Raw genomic sequence first — 26283 nt, 5'->3', positions numbered from 1 at the left:
GTGAGTATTGCAATAAAGATAGTCACACAATTTTTTGTTTTCCAGTGCATATAAAAGTTGTTTACACTATACTATATTCTATTAAGTGTGTAATAGCATTATGTTTAAAAAAATAATGTACACACCTTAATTAAAAACAGTGTTATTGGAAAAATGGCACCAATAGACTTGCTCAATGCAGGGTTGCTGCAAACCTTCAGTTTGTAAAAAACGCAATATCTTCAAAGTATGGTGAAGTAAAATGCAATAAAATGAGGTATGCCTGTGGATATAGAGTATAAACACTGAAGTTATAACATGAAACTGTAACTCAGAAAAAGCATTTAAAAAAAATCTAGGTTAATAGATTGATGTACTTTGTTTCTGATAACCAAACTTAATTGAGCAACCAAGTTTCCTTTTACTCCTTTAGTTCAAATATTAGAATTATAATTAACTTCAGTATCAAAGTTTGTTATGGTTAAATTATCTGACCAGACTAAGGGGAGAGCCTTTGCATTGTTTACTAAAAAGAAGTCCATATGCTTTAGCTGCCAGACACACAGATGTGAAATGGACATGACCCTAATTCTTGCCTACGGGGGTGGACTGTGAGAATGGTTATAAATAACATTATTATTATAAACAAAATAGAATTCAATTTCTTCTTGTGCTGGAATGAGTACTTAGAGAAGAGCCTAGCATTCTGGATGTATAGTATGAAAGTTTTTAACCTGAAAAATAAGTGCAAGCACTGTTGTCCCTTACTGGATACTTAAACCATCAAAGAGCCCTATACAGCAGCTAACTTTAGAAAAACTCTGCATGCCCTTTTGGGCTCATGCGAACCAACTCATAAGAAACAATGTTGTTTAGCCATTAGCCCCATATGTGGTTAAGTCAGACAGACCAAAATTCAAATCCCACATTCATCATTGATCAACTGTGGAACTGGGGGCAAGCTACTCTCTCAATCCTAATTTCCCTTACCTATAAAGTAAAAACAACAGTACTGCTTCGTTCAGGGTGCTGTGTGAAAATTATATACAGTAATGCACTTAGCATAATGCCAAGTATGAATTAGGAGTTCGATACCTGTTATTTATAATCATTAAGTGAAAAAATATTCTCCCAGGTAACTGGATGAGGTGACCTATTTTTAAAAAATCCTGTTCAAGTGGAAAATGTTTGTGAAATCCACTAGTTTCATTTTAACATGGCTAATACCAAAGTGTTATTTCTGACAGCCACTACCCACCAGGTGCAGCTGTTTTGTTAATGTTCCCCTAAACTGGTGTTAACAAGTCCGCTGCATTGGCAGATGAGGGGCTCAGCTAATTTTATAATTCTAGGGATCCGTGTGCTTTTATCCAATTCATATGAGGGTTTTATCAAGTTACTTAAAATATTAAAGAAGAGAGATAAGGCTACAGCCTTTGTTTTACTTATTGAAGAACTCTTTAGATGCCAGCTGAGGTTTAAACAGTTATGGATGCTGGGCAGAGTGGGTTTAGGTGGGCATTTTCCCTCATGAAGGTCAAGTTCAAGTACTCAGTATAAAGAGAATTTAGAGGCTCAGAAATGGCCTTGTGCTGTAATTAGGACTGAATTTATTGTTCTTTTAGGGGCTGACAAGTGTGTTTGTGGAAGGTGGAGGAAAAGTAGGAAATTGCTGAACAGTTCGGAATCTGTGCTTTTATGTGTGGAATTGTCATCATTTGAAAGGTGTCTTAATCTATTTGGGCTGCTATAATAAACTACCACAGTCTGGGCAGCTGGTAAACAACAGAAATTTATTCCTCACAGTTCCAGAGGCTGGGAAGTCCAAGATCAAGGTGCTGGCAGATTTGGTGTCTGGTTAGTGTCTGCTTCCTGTTCCACAAGATGGCCATCTTCGTGCTGTGTCCTCACGTGGTGGAAAAAGGGTGGAGAGAGTTCTCTTTTGTAAGGGCACTAATCTCTCTCCTGAGGGCTCCATACTCATGACCTAACTGCCTCCCAAAGGACCCACCTCCAAATACCATCGCACTGGAGATTAGGTTTCAACAGATGAATTGCGGGGAGACACAAACATTCAGTGTATGGCAGAAGGATTGTTCTTAGGCCAAGGATATTACCCCAAACCAGAACATGAGCTCTTTCTAGGGGAGTGACGCTTCGAGGAATGGAGAGAAGCAGGAACTTTTTTTATGTTTCTCTTCTTCGAGGGATAAGCTATAGGCAAGACTAATTCTCATATAGTAGTAAATGTTAAAGCAATAATAATAATAATAATAATGAAATTCTAACTTAAAAATATTGACCCACCAGTTAACCAATCAAACAAAAATTTTTACTCTCATGGCACCACGAAGTACCTTTATTTGGATTAAAAAGGAAGAACAATCTTTCAAAAGTCCTGTGTATCCTGAGCAGCAAAGCTGATTTGTTGACAGCAGTCAGTACAGAGGACTTCTATTGCCTGGCAGCATGCTAGGTATTTGGAGAGCAGGATTTCTCATCCTTGCACCAACACCAGGAAGGAGGAAGGTTTAATCACATTTTACAGGTGAACAATACCACTAAGAGCAGGGTCTGTTTCTGGTGAAAAATACTTTTGGGTCCTCCATCAACTGTGTAGCTTTCTTTTTCTCTCTTTCTTTTCTTTTTCTTTTTTTTTCTTAAAAATATTTATTTATTTACTAAAAACTTATTTTTGGCTGCATTGGGTCTTCATTGCTGCGTGTGGGCTTTCTCTAGTTGTGGTGAATGGGAGCTACTCTTTGTTGCGGTGCCCAGGCTTTTCAGTGCGGTGGCTTCTCTTGTTGCAGCTCGAGGGCTCTAGGTATGTGGGCTTCAGTAGCTGTGTCTCTAGAGCACAGGCTCAGTAGTTGTGGCACACAGGCTAGTTGCTCCACGGCACATGGGATTTTCCCTGACCAGGGATCAAATCTGTGTCCCCTGCATTGGCAGGCAGATTCTTAATCACTGTGCCACCAAGGAAGTCCCCTGTATAGCTTTATATTGATAGATAACATAGTCAACCCCAGAGCTTGCCTCGTACTACTGAACTGGTACTTTACATGGGCTTCTTTTCTTCTTGTCAGTCCTGATGGGAAAAGGGGGATCTACTGATGCCTGGGTCTCTCCCTGTAGACCAGGGGCTGGCAAACTAGAACCCACAGGCCAAATGTGGCACACCTTCTGTTTTTATATGAGCTGTGAGCTAACAAAGATTCCTACATTTTTAAGTGGCTGAAAAAAGTCAAAAGAAGAATGATATTGTGTGATATGTGAAAATTATACAAAATTCAAATTTTAGTGTCCAAAAAAAGTTTTATTGGAACACAGTCACACTCATCTCTGTGTTATTTATGGCTGCTTTGGCACTTTAGTGGCAGTTGAGAAGTTACAACAGAAACAGGATGGCCTGTAAAACTTAAAATGTATTAATTACTATCTGGTCTTTTACAGAAAAAGTGTACTGAGCCCTAATGTAGACTATAAACTCCTTTGAGGATGGAAAAGATGTCTCCAACAGACATTAAGCCCCTGGAGTCTAGCACAATATCTACATAGTGAACTCTAAATATAGTTTATGTTAGTGAATGAGTGAATGAATAAACAAAAAATACTAATCTAAAAACTCTTCGAGGACTGTCTTTTTCAAATTGCCTTTGTAATTTATTTTTGTGGATCGGTTACAAGAAATCTTTCCTAGAAGTGTGTAGGATCTGCTGACCTCAAGCTGGTAGCATTAACATGGCATTATCTGAAGCAGAACTGAAATGTCCCCTGCACATAAATCAGTCTTTCATCCTCCACTTGCCTTTTCCCTCATCTTCCCATCTTTTGAATGTATTTTCTGTTCTTGTGCCTGAAGAGACTTTTATACAGGTAGCCATTGCTGCAGTGCATTTATCTTTTCTGAGACAGTTATTTCCTTTTTTAATCTTGTTAGTTAGGCTCTGCAGGAGGACAAAGACAGGGCAAAGAGAAAGGAGATTACAGGTTAGGCAGGGCCCAAATCAAGGCCCTGGGGCAGATGTCAAAGAAGTGGGAGCTCAGAGAGGATCCTGGTGCATGTTAGGTGTGGCTTGTAAGGAGGTAAGAGGACCCTGGGTACACATGTAAAGGAAAAACTATTTCTCTACTACCAAATGTGTGGATTTTTTACACCACACAGTTCTTCAGTTCTCTACAGACACCAACTAGGTGTTCTACAATTTCATTCAATGCTGACATTATCTACCCGGAGCTGGCACAGACCACAGGTTAAGGGCTCATCCCCACAAGACTGCCCCCCACTTCAGAGGTCAATGGCAAGTCCAGGCCTCCTGTACATTTTTTTTCTTTTTTCTTTTTTTGGCCATAACGTGCATCATGCAGGATCTTAGTTCCCTGACCAGGGATCGAACCTGCAGTGGACGCGTGGAGTCTTAACCACTGGACCACCAGGGAAGTCCCAGGCCTCCTTTACGTTTGACTGATCACCTATAAATTGAGGGTTCCCATGGCCCCGTCCTCAGCTTCCATAATTTGCTAGAATGACTCACAGAACTCAGGGAAACACTTTAGTATTACTGGTTTATTATAAAGGATACAACTCAGGAACAGCCCAGTGGAAGAGATGCACAGGGCAGAGTATAGAGAAGGGGAACAGAGTTTCCATGCCCCGTGCAGGCGTGCCAGCCTGCCAGCACCTTGATATCTTCACCAGCCCAGAAGCTCTCACAACCCTGTCATTTAGGGATTTTTATGGAGGTTCTGTTATGGAGGCATAACCGATTAAATCATTGGCCATTGGTCATTAAAAGCCCAGAGGTTGAGGGGTGGGGCTGATAGTTCTAACCCTCTAATCACCTGGTGGATTCCCTGGTAACCAGCCCCCATCTCCAAGAATCACCTCATTAGCATATACTCAGGTATGGTTAAAAGCGGCTTATTATGAATAAGAGAAGATGCTTCTCTCACCCCATCACTCAAGAAATTCCAAGCATCTTAGAAGCTCTGTGCCAAGAACCAGGAACAAAGACCAAAAGTATATTTCTTATTATGTTGCTATATCACAATGTGGTGTAACAAAGAGGTAAAAAGGGAGGCAGGGGAGCATCAGGGAGAGCCTTGTTCCATGAGGACCTGTCAGGCACAGCATGCGGTCCTGATGTTAAAGGACAGCCAGAGACTGGTGGTAGGCCTGTGTCTCATCCAGCCAGACCACAGATAAACTGCGCTGTCAACTCAGTATGATAGAATACCTCGTCCAGACTTACAAGTTTGGTTCTAGGAGAGTGCCCAAGAGAAGGCAGGGAGGGCAGGGAGGTGAAAGGCGCGTTGCTGAGAGCAGTCCATGGTGTTTTCTGTATGAACATTTGTACCCAGGTTCCTTCTAATGACTCATATTTTAAGCCCTGATTTGTCTCCCAGAGCTTCAGACCGGCTGTCTGCACCGAAGTGCTTTGACGCTTTATTGTACTGTACACCAGGTTGCTCATTTCATCAGTGGCGGTGCTGCCCTTCACATAGAGCATGTCACGTTTGACAGATTTATCACAAGACTGTGGGCTCTATTTTCTGCAGCACTGTGGAACCGTTTCCCATTAGTGATAGCAAGAGTCATGTTTATGCATGAAGAGAGACTGTTCGATTGGGCAATTGTAGCCTCCGCGGCAGGCAGGAGCACAGCTCCCACTTATCAAGTGGGCTAATAGGGGGTATTCATAAGCACTGGAGAATCAATTCTCTGGACATGGACCTCTACTACAAAAATAATTGCTACCCACTGGTGGTAAAGATCTCAGCAGTGTCAGGGCCTTAATGGTGAGATTGATGCTCTACTGTTCCTGGCTGGGCCATTTCTCTACAAAAAAAAAAAGAGTCCCTGGCCTGAGAGCTTGATGAGATGTTTTTCAGGTGAAATCTGGAGCTGTGCTGATTTGCTGTGCTATTTGGGTGACCCCTTTCTCTGTAGACATTTTTCTCTCCATAGACTGTAATTAGTTGAAGCAACCAATGACTGGCTTAGGGTCCAGTCCCAGGTGATGCAACCTAAATATATATATGACTGTGGACACGCTGTTTCTTCTTCCTGAGCCTTGGTTTCTTCAGCTGTAAAATAAGGAAGCTGCATGAGATGGTTTCTAAGCATTCTGCTCATCTATCTATTACATCGGAGTTACGTTACATTGGAAATATATTTGATCTTTGTTTCATTTTTTTCTTCCCTACTAGATTGTGATCACATTTCACATTTTATCTCAAGAGCCTAGCTCAGTTCTTGGTACATATTATACAGGTTCAGTAGATGTTTTGTTTATTGAAAATAAAATTCTGTGATTCTATAACCATGAATCATTTGTGTTCTCATTGGGCAGGAATGCTCTTCCTTGGATGACATATTTATTATTCCTCTTTTTTTTTTGTATCAGCAAAATATAGAAGAAAGTTAATGAAATTGAATTTATTGCAGTTACATTATTATATTATAAAGTGTTTAGTAAAGAGAGACTTACTGAGCACTTACTATTGGCAAGAATAGTCAGAGAAGTCATAGATGAACTTGAATGATAGGTTAAGTACAGCTTACTTTGATCTGTGAAGGATTGATACGCTTGGTGAATAGGTAGAGAATAAAGGAGGAATCATAGATGAAAAAAAATAAATATGGCTACGAAGTGTGAATAGTAGAGAGAGTCTGTAGAACAACAAAGTGACTTGTTGATTGCAACCAAAGATGCAGTTGGAGAATTGAAGAAAATAAGATTAAGTGTGGTGATCAAGTGATGAAGGTCTTGGTTGAGACCCAGATTATCACAGTAACAACAAGGTAGCCACAGGAATTAATGATCTTTTCTGAAAAACAGAATGTCATAGTGAAAGCTGACTCAGAGAAAAGATACTTTAAAATGTTCACCTGATCAGAAAACAGATGGAATCTGGTACCTTTCTTTTTAACAGGAAGCTCAGCTTCCACCCACTATGGAATAGCTATATTGAAACTGATGTTCCAACTTTGTTAATGAATAGTATGTTTAGAAAAAAAGTACATTCATGATGTACCACTTCATTATTTAATTGAGTCATCTTTTATTTTCTCTTGGGCTCTCTTTGCATTTGTTCGAATCTTTGGTTTTTGTGACGGTTAATTTTATGTGTCAACTTGACTAGGCTGTGATGTCCAAACATCAGTCTGGATGTTGCTGGGAAGGTAGTTTTTAGAGGTCATTAACATTTAAATCAGTAGACATTCAATAAAGCAGATGACCCTCCATAATGTGGGTGGGCCTCGTGTAATCAGTTGAAGGCTTTAAAAGAAAAGACCGAGGTCTTCTGAGCAAGAAGCAATTCAATCTTGAGACTAACTTTGGACTCTAGCTGCAACATCAACTCTTCCATGGATCTCCAACCTGCCAACCTGCTCTGCAGACTTTGAACTTCTCAGTTCTAATCATGCGAACCAATTCCTTAAAATAAATCTCTCTCTCGCTCGCTCTCTTTCTTTCTCTCTCTCTGTCTCTTTCTCTCTCTCTCTCTCGACATCCTATTGTTTTTGTTTCTCTGGAGAAACCTGACTAATCAGAGGTTTTTTCCATGGTTAAGCTGCTCTAATATAATACTTTAAAAATCCAGTTGATAAACGCAGAAGTCACTCAGTCATATTTTTCTGCCTTGGTCCCAATCCCTTTGCCATCCCTGCCCTCAACCTTCAAACTGCTTGATGAAAGAGAGTACATATTTCCTCTATACTGTTTCATCTTTTTCTCTGCTGGAGTCTAAGAGAAAGAAATTTATATTTTTTTTGTCCCTAATATGGGTTGAAAATACCACTATCATAAAAGATGCTCACCCCACTTCAACAGCAGCTAAAAAGATTCCAGCCAATTTAGTGCATATAAAGCACCAAACTATAATTGTTACTCAGTGAGTTATTATTTTCCTCCTCCTCTCTTTCTTCTTTTTGTTACTTTTTTGAAAGCAATATCTTGACCTATTCTCACCCCCTCCTGCTGCCTTCTCCCTTTCACCTTACTGTAGAACTCACCTCTTCCAGAGATGTAAATGTAAAATGGATACTTTTTCCAAATGTTTTATTTGTTTTCTTTATTTCATAGAAAGCTTAATTTCACTGAAATACGAGCAAAGACATGCTTCTAGAGTCTGCTTCAGAGTAATCTTCCATCTTTTGAAAGCAGTGAAAACAGATAGTAAGCATGCTAAAATAAGAGCTGTTACACTGTTTGTGCCAGAATTTGTAAACACTGGGCAGCTAGTTCTTCTCTACTTAGGAGAACTATTTTGGCTATGGTCTTCTTGCTCTATTTTTGACCATATAAACTCATTGAATTTTGCTTGGAGCCATGTGCTTGATTACAGATCAAGAGGTACTGCTGGGGAGTAAGATATACTTTGGGTTTTTGCTTGTCATCTAATTAGGTTCTATTTTTTCCTTGTGTTTTTGCAGTTTTGAAGTGAATGTATATTCACTGAAAAAAACACCCTGGAAAATTAAACAATGTCAGCCATAATTTAATAGCATATAAATAACAATTGTTAATAGTTATAGTATGCTTTTATTCTTTGTGTGTGTATATATGTATGTGTGTGCATGTCTGTGTGTGTGTATGTGTGTGTGTATGAGAGAGAGAGAGAGAGAGAGAGAGGTCTAAATTGCTCCTCAGATGAAAGTATCTCACATTTCTTAATACTGGGTACAATCACATTTCATCTGACTCTGTTCTTGTCCATTACAGTTGAAGTCCAGTCTTACTTGCAGCATCTGCTGCCTGCTTTCTTAGGCTTGAACAGAATGGCAGCATTTCTGTCATCCAGGAAATTAGGAAGAGCTTCTGTTCTTCAGTTTATTTAGAGAGTGCCTCCCAGTACCCCTTGCCTTGTCCCACTTGGGAGGTCCTGCTAGGGCTTCCAGAGCCAAACAGCTTAATGTTCTGCTTTTAGGGTCACCGCCACACACCCCCATTTGGAGGTCCCGCCATTCCCACTTGCTCTTCAAACACACTAAATTTGCCACCTAGATTCACTCACTGAAGATAGCTGCAAACTTGTCCTTTTCTCACGATCCTGAGGGCCCCTCCACTCTTCTGACTGATGTTTGTGCATCCCCAGATCAGGCCATGCTCTCCTCTAAACCTCAGAAATACCCAGCCTTTCTTCCCCATTCATGTCTATCGCAGTATTTTAAGGTTCATCTGAACAACTCCATCTTTAAGATGGCTAGATTCCAAGCGCTGAGACCCAGCATAAGCTATTTAACACTCCAGGTGCTAAGAAGTTTCCAGTCTTAACGTCTAATCTCTGGAAACCCATCCCCCAAGAAAGTATAGGAAGTTTCTCCTACACTTGATCTTAGCCAAAAGGCCGAGAAGCAATTGGGAAGCTTCTCCTAAAAGCAGCAAAAGATACTAAAGTTGGGTTTTCATGTGCTATTGTATTAAATGTCAGCACCTCAATTTGTATACATATAAGCAAAAACATAATTGGGGTGACATAAATACAAGGTTTGTAACTCTCTTTTTTAAAAAATTAACATCATGGCTATTTTTCTATGCAACTTTTTTTTTTCAATTTGTATTGGTTAAAATAAATGGGCATATGTTCACAGTGTTAGCTGTATATGTCCAACCAACGTGCACCCTTCACTTAGGTTATCTCAAATGCTTCATAAAGAAATAACATAAATCCCTTTTGTAGAGCATCCCAGACCTATTGGACAGTTGGGGAAGATTTTTTTTCTGTTTCTGAACTCTGCACAAAGCATTCAGAACACTTACCTTGAACTGTGTCATGTCTGACTAGCCTAATCATTGACACACAGAAGAAGCTGTACCCAAGTAGTCTTCATTTGCTTTTCCTTTTCCACTCTTCCCATTCTGTGGTGGTTAAAGGTGACTGTACATTCTTGACCACTTCCTTTGAAGACTGAAACTTATCTTCTCTACCCTTGAGTGTGTGCTGTGACAGTTTAAACAATAGAATATGGCCAAAGTCATACTTGGGCAATTATGAGTCCTTTTACAAGGACTGGCAGCTTTCATTTCTTCTTTCTTGGAATTCTTGCTCTTGGATACTCCCTCTCAGAACCCAGTCCCCATGCTCTGAGATGCTCAAGCCACTGGGAGAGGTGTTGTGCAGGCATTCCTGTCGGTTTCCCATCTGAGCCATGGGGCTGTCCTGGTGGTTCTGATCAATTGAACCTTCAGATAACTACAGGCTCAGCCAATATTAGAGCTGCCTCGTTAACACACAGAATCTCAGATGATAAGTCCCCTATATACGAAAGAGTTCCATTCTGAGAGCACGTTTGTAAGTCCAATTTGTTCGTTAAGTCCAACAAAGTTAGCTTAGGTACCCAACTAACACAATCAGCTATATAGTGCTGTCTGTAATAGGTTTATAATACTTTTCACACAAATAATACATAGAGAACAAACACAAAAAATAGAGAAGACATTTTTAATCTTACAGTATAGTACCTTGAAAAGTACAATAGTATATATAGTACAACAGCAGGCACACAGGGGCTGGCATCGAGTGAACGGGCAAGGAGAGTTGCTGACTGGAGGAGGGAGAGGAGATGGGAGGTGGTAGAGCTGAAGGATCGTCAGCAATAGGAGATGGAGCGCAAGCTGCAAGTTCACTCACGCCTGACATTGATGGAACGCACGTTTGCATCTTTGAAAGTTCGCCACTTGAAGGTTCGTATGTAGAAGACTTACTGTAAAATAAAACAGTCATCTCTGTTACAGGATCACGAATGAAGTGAATCTTTAGCATCCCACTAGGTTTGTTACTGGTTTCCATGCAGTGGAGACATCTTCCAAAAAAACCCCAGTTCAGTGTCATAAAAGCTTATTGAGAACCTACTCTGTGCCAGGCAGATGGTTAAGTTTTGGAGATAAGACAAAGTCTGAGTCAGCAAGAGGCAGAGAATTTAGCAAAGAAAACATGTGTACGTGAACAATTGCTACATAATTGATAATGAATACATGAGATACAATGAATGAATTATAGAGATATTTTTTATTTCACAAATACATGAGCATTTATTACATGCCAGATACTCAAGGCACTGGGAATAGATTCAAAGGGAGTTCTTGGTCTGGAGAAATTTGCCAACTAGTAGGCGAGATAGATTAAAAACAGATATTTTCAATACGATGTGGCAAGTGCTAGGACTGATACATGAAGTAGTTGGTAGCACAGTGTCATTATGTGTATATTGCCTAGCAGAGAGAATGGCATGTAAAAGATGCTAAATGTATTTCATAGTCCATCCTCCTCCTTCCTTGGGGTGACAAATTTTATTTTCTAGAAAGAGCTGCAACGATATCTTTTGTCCCACCTGTCCTTCAATCATGTGACCTTGTGTCTCTCTCATCATGGGGAAGAGTCTCACTGCACTCCTTTCAAAGCCAGACTGGCCTCTGGGACTCACCTGTAACCAACAGACCTTGGTAGAAGTGATGCTGCCTAACTTCTGAGGCTGGGCCAGAAAGGGCCAAGCAGTGTCAGCACTGATCTCCTGGAATACTCAGTTATCAGCTGCTCCATCTCAGGGGGCGTTCTCTGGAACCCAGCTGCCATGCTGTAATAAGCCCAAGCTACATGGAAAGACTACATGCAGGCATGCTGGGTGACAGATCTGTGACCCCAGCCTTCGGGTCGTCCTAACTCAAGCACGAGACGTGTGAGCGAAGGACCCTCCAGATGATTCCAGCCCCTGACCACCTGAGTCACCCTGAACCCACTTGAGTCTTCCAAGCTGAGGTCCCAGACACCCTGGGGCAAAAACAAGCCGCCCTCACTGTAGTCTGTTCAGAATCCTGACCCACAGCATCTGTGGCCATAATAAAATGGTTGCTATTTTTGTGTCACTAAGTGTGGAGAGTGATTTGTTACATAGCAATAGATAATTAGCATAGATGGGTTCCAAGAAAGAACCGCTTTACAATGAATTACATTATTTTTGGATAGTGTTTATGGTGAGGTCCCAGTATTCCTGGAGGCAGGTTTAGTTCACTTAGAACCTGAGAAAACATTTAGTCCCTAATTTATCTCTGAATGCAGATCACAGGGTTTGGGGACCCCTTCCCTGACTTCTCTACATTTGTAAAACCATGGGTCTATTTGCTTGAGGAATATTTCGTTTCTTCTGATGAGAACGATCTCTCTTCGTCTTCAGATTTAGTGCCATGAAAATGTTGAAAAAAACTGATGTATTTGATATTCATATGTTAATTCTGTAAGACAGAGCATTTTAGTAACATTAGCGGGAGAGTATGCCTTGCCGTATACGAAGACACTGGCTACCTCACATATAATGTGTTTTGTGGCTTTTCATCACTAATTATCATTTGCAGGAGGAATTTGTTTATATGAAGAGGACTTGAAGAAAAATGCAATATTAAACTGTACAGTTCTCTTCCACTTTAGTCATTAGTCCTGCCACTTATTAATGATTAAACCATGTACAGTTCTCAGATTGGCAACTTGCAAATTGTGTAAGGAAGATACTCATTTTAATTATGTGAATTGAAAGAGGCACTTTTTTTTGCTTTTTTTTTTTATACTGTAATTGAGAAATCATTAAAAGTTGGAATACAGTTCCATTAAATTTAGAGGGGGGAAAAGGAGACTGTGTTAATATCCAAAACATTTCCTTTCTTAGACTGCAGCCTTGACAGATGAGATAATGAAATCTGAGTCTTTGTGGTGGTAAAATAGGTGACACAGAAGGAAAACAAGGAGGTACAATAAATGGTTAATTAATGGATGCCAATTACATCTCAGTCAGAATCAAATAAATGTCATACGGAAGTGAGAGGACTGGTGGTTAAAGGAGGGAAAGAGTGGAGCTGGAGGGGACAAAGTGTGGGTAAGCCTACTATTGCCCCTTCTTGATAGCCAGATGCTGCTAGGTCAGGATTAAAAAAAAGAAAAAAAGAAAAATAAAGAAAAAAAGAAAAGAAATCTCCTGGGATCATTGCACATTTGGAGTCTGAAAATTCTGACAGTGAATGCCTGTTATTTGCAGAAAAGGCATAATTCTCGATTCCTAATTTTCCCGTTCTTTGCAAACTGGCTAGAATAAAAAGATTTGATGGGCAGGAAGAAAGCATGAGATAGATCCCAGATCCAGAAAGTCTTTCCAGGTCTCAGACTTCACAGCATCATCCTATCGCTGCCTGTCGCAGGCCTCAGACTTCTCTTTCATTTTCTTACCTACCCTCTGCTTGGCAAGTAATATTTTTTTGTAAGGACCACTCAGATTTTACCTCAGTCGCCTAATCACAATTTTCCTTAAAAGACCAAGATGTAAGGTGAGCGCCATGATTGGTCTGTCCATCTTTTGTTCAGGTGGTTTATGGTTGGACTGTCTTGGGTCTTCCCAATTAAAGGAATCATGGAAGGTGTTGCCTGAGGCAAGAAAAGTTCAACCAATTTAGGAGTTAATCCATTCCACGCTGAAAGTGAGTTGGGATATATTTATACTTTTCTGTGTATCGTTTTGGAATATATCCACATATTAAAAATAATTTAAAAAAATCAATTATTCTCAGGAGTCTTTTTCTAACAAATTAAAAGAGATTTTCATTTAATGTTAATTTGAATATTTTTGAGGAACTAATACATGTCTAAGTATTGGGATGTGACAGTGCACATTTGCAGTATTTTTGTTCCATTAATTTTTTTTTCGAGTTTGCTTGTCAGTTCAGTCACCAAGCTTCACTAAGCTTCACTAATTTTGTGAAATTTGGAATAGTGTTTTGCCACTTTAGAGATAATCCCTGAAAGCTTCCTTCTTGCAGATGGTAATAAATCATTCTCTCCACTAAAAGCCTCAATGTCATTTGAAATTTATTACACAGAGTGGGTAGTGGACTTAAAAGCCATTTCACGTGTCTTATAACTTCAATCATCTAATTTATGGGTTTCAGCTGCAATTGTAGTGGGAAAAAATATTTTCCTTCCTCTGATCAATATGAGTCTGGTTTTGCATTCATCCCCACTCACCCTCCCTGCCCGATTTCATCTGCTACCCTTCTTGGATTTTATAGCTTCTGCAGTCATTCTCTAGTTTCCATCATTCAAGGTAGTGCAGGTCTGAAATGGAAAGAAAGTGCCAACAAGGCTGATGTAGATTGACTAAGCTTTACCAGCTCTTAGCTGCACTTGTCAAAAGATATCTTAGTTATTATTAGTTGAGCAATCTTGCCCTAGGGAAGGAGAAGCTGTCAGAAACTCCTGTGTTTAATATGTACATCTCTGGCTTCATGGAGAGAGTATGAAGGAAGCCTATTAAATACAGATGAGGTAAGACTAAGTAACACACACTTAGCACAAAGAATGACAAGGAATTGGGTACTCTTTATTGCCATATTTGAAACATTTTTTCTTTTTCCCTTCCACAATAAATAATCTCTGTTCCCATTCAGTCAGTCTCATCCCCATAATGGAAGATAGTATCAATAGGTTAATAAAATGAAGAGGAATCTGGGAATATTTTAGTCTCCTATAGCAGTCTGGAGTCTCATGTGACCAACATACCCACACAGATGTAACAATGATTGAACCAGAACAGGGTGCAGGCCTGGACTCAGCCTTTGTCACCATGATGGTTGTAAGAGCCAACTACTGTATTCTTTTATTTCGATAACAGAAAAATCAGATATGCCCCCAAATATTCCTCTCTTGAGTAGGTAATTAAATACTATGGTAGTGAATACCTCTAACCCTTGTTGACTTTACATTTTCAATCCATTCAGCCTCATGGGAAAATTAAAAGTTGATTCAAAGACCACTACAAGCAAGATACTAAAAGATAACCACAGCCTCCTATACAATTCTTAGTCAACACTGGGAAATGAACAATGTTTTGTCTTTTGCACACAAATACTCCCTCCTTCGTTGCTCTTTCCTTCCTCTCTGGAGAATCTTATGCGGGTGCCCATCTTCTCCTTTTCTCTTGTGACCCAGTTGTTGGCTGCTTCCAGAACAGCCTTTTCTCTTTCTTTTCTTGTTTGCAGAGAGCACACTCCCACAGTAGATATGGAGTACGCCTCGTACTTTTCTTCTCATCTCCTTTGCATCTATGACATGGGCATGAAATCTAATTCCAGTGAAAAAGACTGGAGGAGATGTCCACTAGGGGCTCCTGGGAAACATTTTACCTAATAAAATAAGCATGGGGGAGGAAATACCTCCCTCCTTCTCATGACACGGTCATGTCGGCCTGTGACACCTGGGATCGCTGTAACATCTTGCCAGCACATGGAGAATGACAGAGTGGAAAGAGGGCAGCACCTGGGTCCTTGGTAGTGAGCTGCTCTCTACCTGAAACAATGTGTTTTTACAGAGGCAGGTGGTGTTTAGCAGTTTGGCCAAATAGTCTGGAATTTCTAGCTCTGAGATACTTTTACCTGTCTCTACAGTTAGAAGGATACTGTTCTTTCTTGGTGGTTCTTGTCCCCTTTAAGGTAGATTAACTTATCAGTCTAGGCTGACAGGTTAAGGCAGGAGCTCTGTGATCTGAGAGTCTGCTCATTAAAGACAGCCATGGAAGCTAGAGACAAGAGTCATACTCTTCAGATGTAGGGACCTCTAATTCTCTCCCAAATATAAATCCATGATTCCAGATGAAGACATTTTTTAAAGTGAACATTGGAAACAAAAAACTTCACATACAACATAATATAGTAAAACTGCAGGCAAATTTCAGTTATGAATAAATGCAAACATCATAAATAAAATAGAAACAAATTGAATGCAGCAGCACACTAAGAGAAAAAACACCTTGGCCACGTGGTGTTCATGCCAGCGATTTAAGAATGGTTCCGTATTAGAAAATATCTTAACATAATTCTCTTATTTTAAACTGGAGGAGAAAAATCCTATGAGCATTCCCACCCATGCAAAAAAAAAAAAGAACATTTAATAACATTCTGTATCCATTCTTCATAAAGAGCTCTTCATAAATTCAGAGCAATGGACCCATCACTAACATGACGGATAGGTGGACAGATGGAGACCCTGATGATATACTGGTGTAATAAGAAGCTGTCATGAGTTAAAGAAAGAGGAAGGTAAAACTTGAGAAGGAAGCATGGTATATATGAAAAGTAAGAAATTTACAGCTGGAAAACATAGATTTGCACTTCAGTTCTTCTGCCTGCGATCTGTGAGACCTTAGGCATATCACTTCACTCTCTTGGATTTCAGACATTTCATTGAAAAAATGAGGCTGGTAATAACCACCTTAGGAGAATGAATGTGATCAAAGTACATGTAAAGCACTAACTTATACTAGGTTTTCATAAATGGTTGCTTTGGAAAAAAATATCACCTATTCTGGAGATTTACCCACCCCAAAATAGAGAGGAAAAAAACAGAAAACATCTGAACATACACTTGCTTGAAGTCAATAGATGTTCAAAATTTCCTCCAATTAATTCAGGAGCATGGGTATTTCCTCATTCTGATCCTTCAGATAAGATCTTCAATGGTAGAAAGTAAAAGTTTCAAAAACTTTCAATGGCCCTTATCACGACAGAAAGTTGACTCTTCTTTGCCATTCACAGTGACCCAAAACAAGATACACGTCTTCTGAGAATGTGTCTGCAGCCCGTTGATTTGGGATCCAAGACATTCTCCAGACAGTGGGACTTCATTCGGCTTCCTGAAACTGCTCATCAGAATCCACTTCACCATTTCTTTGTTTCTCTGGACTTCTGCTTCTCCAATCAAGACTCATAACTTATGGAAAATAGGAGAAGAAATTAACTTTTTCCCTTTTTACTGTAGTTCTCTTCTGAAGGTGCTAATTAATTTCCAGAATATGGCTCTGTAGTTTTTCTAAGACTGTGATTCTATTTATCTCAAGTGTAGCAGTAGGAGGAGGAAGTGGAGACCAGCTCAATCCAGATGTCCATTGACTCTGAACACATTCACATCTTCGTGAAACCCAATCATGTGTTTTCATGTTTTCAATAGTTTCAGTTTCATTTGGTTCATGCCTTATCACATAAGTAAGTATAATCTCTTTTTTTAATTTAATTTTTATTTTATATTGGAGTGTAGTTGATTTACAGTGTTGTGTTACTTTCAGGTATACAGCAAAAGGGATTCAGTTATACATACACATAAGGCCAATAGGAATCCAAGAAATTAGGCTCCTGAGATTCCTGAGTCTAAAAAATGTCTTCATTTGAAGACATTTGGTAAATTTCTTCAACAAGTTTTCACCATGTTGTCTGACTATATTAAAATAAAGAGCCACATTCTGCTTCAATTCCTTCTAAATATCCCACAAGTACTCAATGGATAATTTATAGTTTTTATCTCACTGTTCATTGCATCATGTAATGAACAGGTCTTGCAAAGTTAACAAAACACAGTCTTTTGCTATAAACTATGAAATGTAAACTGTACCCACCAAGCATTACTTTTGACCAGAATACATTTTGTTGTTGTCGTTGTTCTAGTTGCCCCATCCGTGGCCTGTGAATTTTTATATTTAGATCAAACTTCTCATATTTCTTGCTCATAGGCACTTAGGTCATAGATGTTCTTGTATGCTAAAATTATTTAACATCTTTTTCTTGCTAAAAATTTTAAGCAGACCACATCCAGGGGGTTATTAATAGAAAAAAATAGTGGTATCAAAACACTTTTTTTTCTGATTAAAAATAGCAGGAAATTTAAGGAGTGAGTAAAAAAATAGAGAAGAAAATAATAATTGTCTATAGTTACACCATTCAGAAATAACTCCTCTTGATGGTTTGTTTTGTTTCCCATCTTTTTTGCAACATATGTATTTGAGATATGTCAATATATTTATGCATTTGTACCTTTCTATTTATAGAAGGAAGTGTGGGAAGAGGGCCTATCTTGGTTTTTCTCAAACAATAAATCTTAGGTTGCTGTGTGCTTCACCAGTTCACAAACAAACACTGGCTTATTTATCATGTCTTTACTATTATTTTGTTTAATTCATTACCTTATTAAGGGCTTGGAAAGTCTTAGGAATCAGCCAAATAATCTTCTAAATCTTCTGCTATGTTAGGAGCTCATTTATCTAATTCTTTAGGAAGATGGGAGGACTTAAAATGCCTAGAATCATATACATCCTGCATAAAGGAGAGAGTATACACATATGAGTAGATAAATGTAGGCAAACATTCTACTTAATTCTTTTTTTTTTAATTTCTTATTGGAGTATCGTTGCTTTACAGTGTTGTATTAGTTTCTGCTGTACAGCAGAGTAAATCAGTTATACATATACATATGTCTGCACTTTTTTTAGATTTCCTTCCCATTTAGGTCACCACAGAGCACTGAGTAGAGTTCCCTGTGTTATACAGTATGTTCTCATTAGTTAAATCATCAGACATTTATTTTGTGCCTGCTGAAATGTCTGACTAGTAGAATGCCTGTGTCACTCTTCCTCTGGTTCCATAACTAGCATATATGTTTAAAATGTACAGGGAAGCCCCTTGTCCAGCAGCGATATTGCCATGGATTAATACCTGAAACTTTGACTTAAGTCATCAAGATATTCTTGTCATTAAATGGGTGAATTATAAGAAATTAGCTGAAACAAGATTTCCAAGGTGATGCCAATGAGAATTGTGGCACTAAGCACAAATTAGAGCAAAAGAAACAAAAAAAATCTTAAAAATGTAAACATTTCGAAAAGAACAAAATTGAATACTTTTCCTTACAGTCTTTTTTTTTTTTCCATTTAAATTCTTAATCTCTCTTCTGTGTAACTCTGGTCCTTCTGATCATAACAAAGGAAGCAAATCATCCAGCATGTATTGAGGCTTTTGAGAATTTCTTCTTCAAAATATATGCTTTAAAAACAAGTTCTGTGGGCTTCCCTGGTGGTGCAGTGACTGGGAACCTGCCTGCCAATGCAGGGGACACGGGTTCGATCCCTGGGCCCAGAGGATCCCACATGCCTTGGAGCAACTAAGCCCATGCACCACAACTACTGAGCCTACGCTCTAGAGCCGGAGAGCCACAACTATTGAGCCCACGCCCCGCAACTACGGAAGCCCACGTGCCTAGAGCCCATGCTCTGCAGCAGGAGAGGCAACCACATTGAGAAGCCCTCACACTGCAATGAAGAGTAGCCCCCGCTCTCCGCAACTATAAAAAGCAAGCAGTGAAGACCCAATGCAGCCAAAAAAATAATGAATGAATGAGTAAATAAATAAATAAATTTAAATTAAAAAAAAAGGACTTCTGCTTTAACCAATATATTCTATGAGCATTGCTAACAAAGGGGAAAAATTAGATTTACATTTTCTTTTTCTCTGTGGGAGTATGGCCAAAATTCTATAAAAAAGTGAAGCTGAAGCAAGACAGCTCTCAAACTGGACTCAGCCTGTGTGTAACTTCACAGTGGCTGAACCAGAGCTTTCAACAAGGAGATTTAGATGGATAAGCTTGGAAATCTGCTTTATAAAATTCAACCTTCCAAATAGAAATTGGAGGCAGAGGAGAATCTTGCACTGAATTTCCTGTGAGTAAAATAATACATTATTTTCCTCGGGGCAGAGTGCACTAGGAATTTATGCAATGGACAGACAAGAGTCTAAAACTGAGAAATTGTATTTCTTAAATCTCTCTAGAGACTGCTTCAGACTGATGTGGCTTGAAGAAGTCCTTCCATGTGTCTTCTGAGTCTCAGGAAAACATATTCTTAAGCAACAGCAAGAGAGGTGGCATTTTATTTTCTCCATAAAAGACTGTCTTGGGAGATTATTTTATAGTTTCTTTCTTAGACTCATTCCAAAGAGGTTTTTCTTAGTCCAGACAAGACTCACATCTCTCCCTCTCTTTTTTTTTTAAACTCACATCTCATAAAAGGTGGAGAGGAGGTGGACTAGGGCCTGGGAAATGTGTGAGTGTAATTTAAAGTTCTTCCTTTTATCAGCAGAGTTCTATCTATATCTTTCCAAAGTTAAGAGCCCAAACTGAAGAATGATTTTTAGGTAGTCCAGGGGATGTGAAATCTACTGTTCCCTGCTTCAAAATTGTTTTACTTCTGCCTGTGCACCTTACCACCATGTGTGTGCTTATTAGTTGCTAGCTAATACTTTTAGTAACAGAAAATGCCTGGCAAGCACAAAATCAGCTCTCGGCCTACAAGTCATCATTAATACATCAAACCGCTTTTTCTCTCTGAGCTCACGAGCCTGAATCGAGCAGCTATTACAATTCAATCAGCACTGTCATAGTAGATAAAATCTGATTACCAGAGCCCTAGATTTCAATCAGCCACCATACTCTTGTCAGGGACTGGAAGACTAAAGATTTCAATGCAAGATGGACTTCAGATGCAGAGAAAAACCTCGAGTTATCTTTCTGTTACCTAAAACTTTCAAAGCGTTACTTCCCTCAGGTAATATTGTGCTGATATACATGTTCTCAGACATCTTTACAGTCTACAATTTTACAAAAAGTGTGAGACATTGGGTCAAGACAGTGTCATCCTTTGTGGATAAAGATAATTACAGTGGCAACTGTGGGCCAACAGAACTCTCTGTGATGAGTGAAATATTCCTTGTTGTGCAGTATGGTAGCCACTAGCCGCTGTGTCTCTTGAGCACTTGAAATGTGGGTTGTGTAACTGAGGAGCTGAATTTTTATGGATGGACCTAGAGATCATCATACTAAGTGAAGTAAGTCAGAATCTCTAGGCAAATACCATATGAGATCATTTATATCTGGAATCTAAAATATGATAGAAATGAACTTATTTACAAAACAGAAATAGACTTACAGATATAGAGAACAAACTTAGGATTACCAAAGTGGAAAGGCAGGGGATAAATTAGGAATTTGGGATTCACTGATGCACATTGCTATGTATAAAATAAACAGTAAGGACCTACTGTATAGCACAGGGAACTACAGTCAATATCTTATAATAACCTATAATGGAAAAGAATCTGAAAAAGAATATATACATACATAACTGAATCACTTTGCTGGACATCTGAAACATTATAAATCAATTATACTTCAAATAAAAAAAGAATTTAAGTAGCCACATATCTCTACTGGCTATAGTATTGGACAGGGAAATTCTATAGAATACTTTCATGGAAGGTACCTATCCTATAGGATGATTGAGAGTGTTCTGATTAAAGTGCATGCTTGCTTCTCTGTGATAAGCCTATTTAAAATGGATGCTATAAAAAGTAATTATAAAACCTGGAATAGTTGCATACTTTGGAAGTATGTAGAAATGGGTGATGTAATTTTTTTAAATTATGAAAGGTAAAAAATGTGGGCTTGTCCCAAGAAGTTATTTATGTGAACTTGTAAAAGAAATAGAGACTTGATATTTCTGTAAGCATTCTTTTCATTATAAAAGTATATGCAGAGTCTCTTTATGCACTGTGAGATCCTACTGTTTGTAAACAGAAACTCTGTCTTCTGTTGCTTTGTTCTTACATCATCTGGTATGTGGTAAGCATTCAACTTTTTTTTTTTTTAAGAATGAATAAAGTTTATTAGGTTCTATCACCCACAGGAGGTATATCTCTGAATCTGCTAAAGAGCAGTGTTGGACAGAAAAGCAAAGCAGAGTTATTTAACAACTCATCATTTTCTTGCTGCAGGATTGCCCTTGGCTAATCAGCTCACTGCAGGAAGTCAATAAATAAATAAATAAATAAATAAATAAATAAACAAACTTTGACCAGCAGTATTTGTTTCACATATATACAAGCCTTTCTTCAAAGTAACATCAAGTTGTAACCAGTTAATTTGTACTTTGTTGTTAGGTTGTCTCTGTGCTGTGCTTGTGAGTAGAGATATCCCAAGAGATTCTACATTTTAACTTAAAATGAACTAAGTCTATGTGTTGCCTTCACGTTGGATTCTTAGTTTTCAACAGGTGTCGCTGAAAAAAAGTTAATGCCAGATGATGCAATAGAAATGTAGTTTTTTATATCAAGAAGAATTGGCTCTGCAGTGAATTTTCCTGAGAGGTTAACTTTCAGCTAAAAAATGGTTAGCATGCATCTTAGACTGCACACTGGAACCCTCCAGAACCAAGTCAGGAATTCAGTTTTCTAACAGCAAAGGGGTTATGAAAAGTTCTGAGAGTAGGTGCTGGATATTCTCATAAACCTCCAGCTCCCTATTGACTGAGACTGTCGAGGCTTGCAAGTCAATTTGGAATGATTGATGCCTGTTCTTGATTATTGAGCAATATATTGATTCTTGGCATCCTCTAATAAGAAATATCAGGAACTCATCTGTTTATATCATCTTTATAGCCTGACCTAAAATCCCAGGCATTTGGCAGCCAGTTAAAAAATATTTCTAGATGGTTTGCGTATGATGTCATCAAGACAGTGTGATGACAGAAATCTGTAATAATATATGTCTTTCCAAAAAGTTGTATTTAAGGCAAATGATTCATGTTGACTATAGGTGAATAGCTCGAATTTCTTAGGAAGTTCCTTTACGTGCCAAGTTGTCCACCTGGTATCAGATACAAACCAATATGAAATGTCAAACGGTAAAATAGGTGCCTTTTTAAAATCAGTTTGTCGATGTGGGTTAGGGAGATCTTACACTATGGAAACTTTCCAAGGAACTTGCATAATATAATTGGGCACTTCTAATGACAGATGGCTCAGAGCCTTAGTATTTTAAATTGCTTTTACTGCCTAGTAAAGGTGTTCTAGGTAATGAGGGTGATTTCAGTATTGGATAGTGGTGATGTAATTTAGGGTACAGATTCACCATGGGACAAAAATCCTAACACAGGTGTGTGGTCAGTTCAAATAAAAAATCATGGACCTTAATACGGTTATGGAACTTCTTGTCTTCAATTTAAAGTCAGGGATTCCTTAACTTTTGCTCGCCTCCATGTTTGACATGATACTACTGAGTGATTGATGCCCCTGTGCTATCTGGCACCGAACAGAAAACACAGATCCCATCACCATATGGGGAAATGCCTGTAGTAGAACCAAGCAGGGGTTTCATTTCATCATAACTTGCTGACACGTGTAGACGTAAAGAGATAGCTGACCTTTGGAAAGTGTCTTCATCCTTGGTGAGTTCAGTACAGGGGAATGCCTACTCCACATCATGGGGAAAAGAGTTACTCTTGTGGGTGCAGAATAAGGTCTACAGATATAAAGTAAGCATCTTTATGTTTGTTATTTTGGTTGGTGGTTGTTTTCGTTCTCTATTCTTGTAAAAATTACCACAAACTCGGCGATTTAAACAACGCCCAGTTGTTGTTTGTTTTCTCATGGTTTCTGTGGGTCAGAAGTTTAAGTAGTTTGGCTCATCTAGTTTCTCTACTTAAGATTTTACATGACAGAAATCAAGGGATGGCCCAGCTGTGTTTCTTTCTGGATGCTCTGGGGAAGACTGTGTCCAAGCTCATGCCGATTGTTGGCAGAATTGTTCCTTGTGGTCGTAGGACTGCCTTCCTATTTGAGGGTCCCTTTGCTCTGTCAGCCGTCGGCTTAGCTCGTAGAAACCTCTCTGCCACCCTTGCATGTGGCTCCAGCAATGGGTGTCAAATCCTTCTCACACTTGTGGTCTCTCTGACCTTCCTTTCTACAGAATCTTTGGTGCTACACAGGGAATATTCTTGGCTTTTAGGAGCTCATGTGATTAGGTTAGACCCACCTAGATAATGAAGGATAATCTCTCTATTGGGTGTGGTTTTGAACCTTAATTACATCTGCAAGTCTTTTTTTTTTTTTTTTTTTCATATTGGAAAATGTATTCAGCATTCCAGAGATTAGGATGTGGTTACCTTTGGTGGGGGGGATTATTCTGCTTACCACAGTGATTATCAGGATTAATGACTTATTAATTGTAGTTTAAGAAACAATTACTTATTTTTACCTCTGTCTCTCTCTCACTCTCTCTTTCATTTAGATACCTGGATTACTGAAAGGAAGAGGTTTTCCATATGTTTCTGAAAGTTTATTCTCTTACAGTTTCTTCATCAAGCACAACTTAGGTATTTGTTATTATATCTGGAAACTTGAAAAGCATAGTCTCTGAAATAATAAACAATATCAAGGCAAAGGAAAATATAAATTTAATGTGGTTATAAATGCCATTGGATGCCTTCAGGCAATTCCTTTATTACCTCCATTGCTATGGTTTTTAATTAAAAAAAAAACAGAACAAAATTAGTTAAGTCTGTCATATTTGTAAGAACATCCAGGTATTTTCTATAGGTGTGGGATACAGGGGCTAAGCTCTGATTCATACTTCATTTTAGTGTCCACAAAATCTTACCACTAGAAATTAGTACAGTGTCAGGTTAAGTGTATTTAAGTAGATAACATCTTATTTGATATGATACCGGTAACATTGGGACGCTAGAACACTGACCAGTTTTTTTTCCCTTTCATTTTATTCTGTGCTAATTATTCTGTTTTTCTCTTTCTCTTTGGCACTTTATATTTTTCTAGAAAATTGTCCATTTCATCCAGGTTTTCAAGTTCATTGGCAATTTTGAAATGTTATAGTTTAAAAATTAAAAATATCTTTATTTGTAGTTACATTTATTGCTTATGTTTTATTTTGAACTTTGTTATTATTTCATTTTTTCTTTAATATACTCAAAAATATTAGTGTTTTAAACGAGGCAAAAGTTTGTTTTGTTTAATCAATTGGATTTTTTTTGTATGCTTATTATCATTTGGGGGTTTTGTCTTTATTTCTTCCCACTTAGTATTATTTTGTTATTCCTTTTCTAGCATATTCTGTAGAAAAATTTACTTAATCTCTCTTATTTTTAAGAAATAGTTTAAAATTTATAAATTCCCTGAGAACTATGTTGCCCTTATCCCACTGGCCCTGAAATACAGGATTTTTTTCCACATTATTAAATATTTTGCAATTTCCATTTTGTTTTCCGGCTTAACTTATCAATTATTTACATGCGAAAACAAACAAACAAAACAAGCAAACAAACAAACAAACCTTCCCAGATACATGGCGTTGGGAAGAAAGGACAACTTCAAGTTTTACTATATGTGAATGTGGTCATTTTGGTACTAACAGTGTGGAATTTGTTGAAACTTTCTTTATGTCTAGAACAGTCTTTGCAAATGGTCTTTGTGTGTTTGAAAAGAATGTATGTTCCCTGTTTTGGGATGCAAAGTTCTATATAAATCTGTCACATCAGACTTGTTCATTATATTCTTCAAATCTTCCACCATCCTTGCTTTTTTGTGTGTAACTAATCTGTCAGTATATGAGAGACATGTACTATGATTGTAGGTTGGTCTGTTTCTTTTTATGTTTCTATCAGATTTAGCTTTATACATATTTTAAGCTTTATTTAGATTCATTCAAGTTCAAAACTTTACATCTCATTAATACATTTTTTTTTGCATTTATTGATATATGAAATATCTTTCTGTGTTTCTTGGATGCTATTTTGACAGATTTAATATCATTATATCTTCTTATATCTTCTTTCTTTTTAGTTAGTATTTGACTGATTTGTACTTTTTCCATTTCCTTATTTTCAGCCTCTCTAATTCCTGTTTCAGCCTGTATGTATTTTATAAACAACCTATATTTGCATGTTGTTTTATTCATTCTGAGATTCTCTGTCTTTTGATAAATTATTCACATTTACTATGGTTATTAAGGTCTACAGGCTTATGTCTAGTTTTTTTCCATGTGTTTTCTGTTTACCTTGCTTTCTCATTGTTTCATTTATTTTTCTCCTCTTGCCTTCTGTTGAATTGTTCAAGATTTCTTTGCTCTGTTTTTTCCTCTATTGGTTTAAAGCTATACTTTTAATTTTTATCCTTCTATTATTATCTTTATATTTTTATCACACATAAATAAACTTATTAGAGTTTCCTAATAAAGTCTGGTATTACTCAGTTAATTTCTCTTTCCCTCAAAGAAGATAAATATGTTAGAATATTTTTCATTCTGGGGTTCCACTCAGTAACCCTGCCCTCCCCCCCAACCTAACTAACCCATGCTATCATCTAGAATTTTAATTTCAATTGTCAAAGTATTTTAGTTTATTATACTATTTATTCAGCTATTACTTATAGATTTTACTGCTTATAAGTTGCTTCTCATTGCATTTTTTAATCTAAATTCTTTGTTTTACTTTTCTTCTTATTAGAATATATCTTTATATTCTTTATAAACTTACAAAGTTTACTTCTGTGAGAGTCTATAGGTAGTAAAATTTGAGTGCTTAAACATATGAAAATATCTTTCTTTAAATGTTTACTCTTGAATAGTTTACTTTTACCTTTGAAATTTTATTGTGTA

General features: G+C 37.9%; 1 pseudogene; it reads right to left on the bottom strand.

The window, feature by feature from the left end:
• Positions 1-9217: 9217 nt before the first annotated feature.
• On the bottom strand, positions 9218-9345 carry LOC130832167 (U2 spliceosomal RNA; annotated as a pseudogene).
• Between the last annotated feature and the right edge of the window lie 16938 nt (positions 9346-26283).

Source organism: Hippopotamus amphibius, chromosome 11 (genome assembly GCF_030028045.1).
Source record: "Hippopotamus amphibius kiboko isolate mHipAmp2 chromosome 11, mHipAmp2.hap2, whole genome shotgun sequence".
Lineage (NCBI taxonomy): Eukaryota > Metazoa > Chordata > Mammalia > Artiodactyla > Hippopotamidae > Hippopotamus > Hippopotamus amphibius.
Note: the sequence above shows the minus strand (reverse complement) of the source record. Positions and strands in the feature narration are given on the sequence as shown.